The sequence below is a fragment of the Solanum tuberosum genome, unplaced genomic scaffold (genome assembly GCF_000226075.1).
Source record: "Solanum tuberosum cultivar DM 1-3 516 R44 unplaced genomic scaffold, SolTub_3.0 scf00121, whole genome shotgun sequence".
NCBI lineage: Eukaryota > Viridiplantae > Streptophyta > Magnoliopsida > Solanales > Solanaceae > Solanum > Solanum tuberosum.
This window is the reverse complement of record NW_006239046.1, coordinates 998,333-1,002,581: the sequence shown is the minus strand read 5'-3', so window position 1 is coordinate 1,002,581 and position 4,249 is coordinate 998,333. Positions and strand designations below refer to the sequence as shown.

The 4,249-nt window shown below is 32.4% G+C and overlaps 1 long non-coding RNA gene across 2 annotated transcripts; it reads right to left on the bottom strand.

The window, feature by feature from the left end:
- Positions 1 to 455: 455 nt before the first annotated feature.
- On the bottom strand, positions 456 to 4,249 carry LOC102583089 (uncharacterized). Of its 2 annotated transcripts, none has more exons than XR_001473826.1 (3): positions 3,874 to 4,249; positions 2,892 to 3,187; positions 456 to 1,658 (listed from the first exon to the last, which is right to left on the bottom strand). It is a non-coding gene; the product is annotated as an uncharacterized lncRNA (long non-coding RNA). The 2 variants fall into 2 exon arrangements; XR_001473825.1 differs by having other exon boundaries at positions 456 to 1,489.

The following is a 4,249-nucleotide window of genomic DNA, read 5'->3' as shown; positions in this document are numbered from 1 at the left end:
CCTTGCTTGGAGTCTATAGTTCCTCCTTGGTTATATCACTACAAGAAAATTAGCTATTAGCGAAGAGAAATCTGGTCCCTAAAAGGCTGATTCTAGTCCCAAAAAGTCAATAGCGACCCAAAAAAACTGGTCGCTTCCCGTCCCTATCGGCCTCTTCGCTAAAAGACAATAGCGACGAGTTATTGTTACTGGTCCCTAAATGTCTTTGGGGACCAGGTTTAGTCTGGTCGCTAAGACATCTTTAGGGACCATATATCTGGTCCTTAAGTTGTTGTTTTGTACCACTTTTTCTGGTATTTACAGATTTATAGCGTCCACATTTTCTGGTCCTAAAAGACCTATTAGGACAAGGCATCTGGTCTGTACAAGTTTTACATTGTAGAAATATTACTGTTTATAATGTAAAACTTCACCTGCATAAAGACATAATATAAAACTTCAACTGCATAAAGACATAAGATCAAGCATGGCATGCCTTCATATATATAAGCAGTTACAAAAATCAGATTAACATCCCATCAGTAGCAATGTAGCATTCTACAGCCCAATATTAGTCATTACATTTACTATACGAAATTTGAAAAGTTGTCCAACTGTCTCGGCATTATGATAATCTCATCTTCGCTTTTGGTCGGAGACTTGTAAATTCATCAAATCATTAAACCTGTCAAAGACATAATTAATAATGCTCATAACTACTAAACATTCCACTAGAGAACTTAAATTAAACATAGTTTAGACAATCTAGTATATCTAAATTTCAACTTTCCAATTAACGTTGCACTCAATTCTAAAGCAAAGTTCTAAGAAATACATAATCTTTCATCTATATATGAACATGTAGCTGCAAATTTATGGACAAAATATCAATGATAAAAGTAGAGTAAATACTTTCTAAGTTGTTTAGTCATACAAAAAACATATGTAGAACTAGTAAGATAGTAACATCTACCAAGTCTAGGAATAGATAACCTGACTACGTGTAATTAGAATTAAATAGACATTATATGTATGGACATTCTTTTTAAATTAATGATTGATTGTTGTGTTATTAGTAGATAATGCACTTCACAAACATGGTATGTGATTGAAGGTCCAAATGTTGCTACAATCAACGTAACTATAATAGAAAGAGAATGACTGACACAACTTGATATTGCTTCCTCGAATTCATCCAAGTCCACTTTGACTTGAAGGGAAAAGAAAAAGATTTTCTATATAAGAAAATAAACCTAAAGGCTCAATTTAGGGGAATAGCAGATCTCTAACTTTTGGAGGTTTTCATACATTCCCTCATGAAGCTTAGCCTCATTGTACCGAAATCCATAGGTTCTTTAATGATTTCATAGTAATCTTCCACCATAATAGAAACAGAAGATGTAATTTATTAAGAATACCTGGCCTTCAAAAACCAAAGCCAATCATAAGACCAATAGAACCTCAGCGCGATCAACTGGTTCTGCAAATATTTAATAGGTATTCATCCCTCCTAACATAAAAATACACACAAACAAAGTAGTAAGATGTATAATGTATTTCTTATTGTACACGTAATGTGATAAATATCAAACTTAATATAATATAAGGATGCTGCAACCATTGCAGAATGTCAAGAATAAGTTCTAGAATACTTCTTTTTGGCGACTTTGTTGGTTTACCTAATAGAATCCAAAGTATGAATTAAAACTTTGAAGTTGATGCTTCTAAATAAATAAAATACAACAAGAAAGATCATTAAGTTCATACTACATACAATGGTCTATCCTTTAACGCCATTTTAATCTAAGGTAAAATATTATTCATCGATATTTTTTCCCTATCGAGAACACATTAGGAAGTTTTGTCCCCCTTTTTTTGTTCAGCAGAAGTATAGACTTGGACAGCAGGCAAAGAGATAAAATGCAGCAGAACAAAATAGAGAAAATATTGGTAAGTTTTGGATGATTTTGAAAACTCGATTGAAAGCTGAAACAGAAACAAAATGGACATAAACCTCCTTCCTTAAATTTGTATTATAATGCTTGATAATTGTATTGAGTGCTACATTTAACATACAAATTGTCTAACGGAGCTCGAAATATAGTAAATCTTGTAATACTTCTCCCATAGGTAACTAGAGTTTTTCATGATTCTTTCTTTTCATTTAGCAAATCTGGTGATGCTCCTTATGTTTTCATTGTAGCAGGGGAGTCCTAACCATTCAGTTTGCATTCCTCAGGACCCAGTATAACTTCATCAAGCATGAATGGTACACAAGGGTAGGTACTAGGACACTCAACTGTTAGTTATACTGGCACTATACATGTACTATCTTTCCAGTTCTCTAGCATCTCTCCATGAGACTATCATAATACTTGCCTCTAAATATTTCAATGAGAGCAGTAGTGTCCTCAAACTTCTCTACTTCATAGATTTACAATTGAGATGCATTTCTCTGTTGAATTTTAAAATTGGTCCAAGTGCAGTCATGTATTTGATTTAACCATGCCTATAGTGTACTTTATGATGTATATATACAACTCCATGAGGCAAGGTGTGTATCAAGGAGATTCCTAAGAAAAAGCTGAAATTATATACATGTTAGTCTTATAATATATTTTATCAGCCATGAACTACAAAGAATTTAAGTCAGAAGTCTCTTGCACTTATTATTTCTTTGCAAAAGTTATCTAGTAACGCTAAGAAAAAAGAAGTAATCTTACACTGTAAAGCACGAACTATTAACAGCTTGACATAGCAAACAAAGTAAGAAATTACTCCAAGGATTTTTACAACATTTAAGAATAGTTGAACTTTCACTCTGTTATTTAGACATGACTGCACTACTACTGAAGTATGCAAAAGTCTGCACTAGTAACTGTAATATCAATGGATTTAGAGAAATATTTTACCTTAGATGAGAACTATAATTGACTTGTTCACCAAACCTTTGATGTGAAACCTGAAAATGAGTGGACAACTGCTTTTGGAGAAGAAATAATTACCCAATCAAAAAAGTTTTTTTTCTTTAAAATAGGTAACTTTCATAGCCAACAACGTATATTTTCAACCAAAAAACACATATAGAACTAATTCGGCGTCGTACATATAGAATTTGAAGCAAACTATAAAAATAATAACAAAACAAGCAAAAGTCAAAATTTAGTAGATTAAATATCGCCATAAGGATATCAAGTGAAGAAAATACCTGAAAATCAGATAAAAGAAGTAAGAATTCAAGCAATTGAAGTTCACTTTCAAAACTAACTACATCAATATGTACAACTTCCTGATGGTATCCACTATTTTGAAATCTCTGTGGGATAGTTGATAGTAATAGTGAATGTTCATAGAATTAGAAATATTTCACAGCTTTAGAGAATTCATTATTATTGAAAGTATCAAAAGAGAAGAACTTGAGTTTAAATATCAAGTAAAAGAACCAAAAAACAAAGTTAATCATGAATATATGGTTTCAGACACGTTTTCACAGTTAACCTTGGAAATTTGAGAGGGCATGAAAAATAGAAAGGATAGCCCTGCTAGGATTGAGCTTCGATTGAAAGAGTGGGTAATATATAACAATTTTTTATGTAATTCACAAACATACAGAGCAATCACTACAATCCAAGAAGAACACAATATATTATATAATATGATTTGTTACTTTCTCTGACCACACCCCTTGAGCAGCCAACACATATATACAAAGGAAAATAAGTACCAATAGTGTGACTCAATTGAGTATTCAAAATGAGAAAAGCGGAATCTGAAATTAGAAAAGAACTGAATAGGTATTCAAAACGAGATAAGAGGAATCTGAAAAAAAACTACGAAATTGATAATTGAATTTCATAAATCTAATATCATCAAATCACTGAAATAGAAAATTACCCCATTTCCTTGATTATTACAGTTGTTGCAGAGCCCACCTGTAATCTTCTTTGTCAAATCGAAAGAGCATCACTTGAAGGTGGGTTACTCATGACGGGAAGGAAATTAGCTTCATTGGTTTATTAATTTTGTGTTATCAAAGAATTTTCAGGTTGGTGATGTTGGAAGAAGCAACTTTAGTCGATGGAGATGAAGAAGAAGAGGTGTATTCAATGTGGGGCAACTTGAAGGTGAGCAGATTAGGGTTTAGGGATTTTACTAAGTCCCAAAAAGAAAGACAAGTATATTTTAATTTAGTGAGGAGTGGTGCCTTTTGACCCACTAAATTCTATTTTCGGGACCAGTTATTAATTACTATAGAGACTAGATTATAATG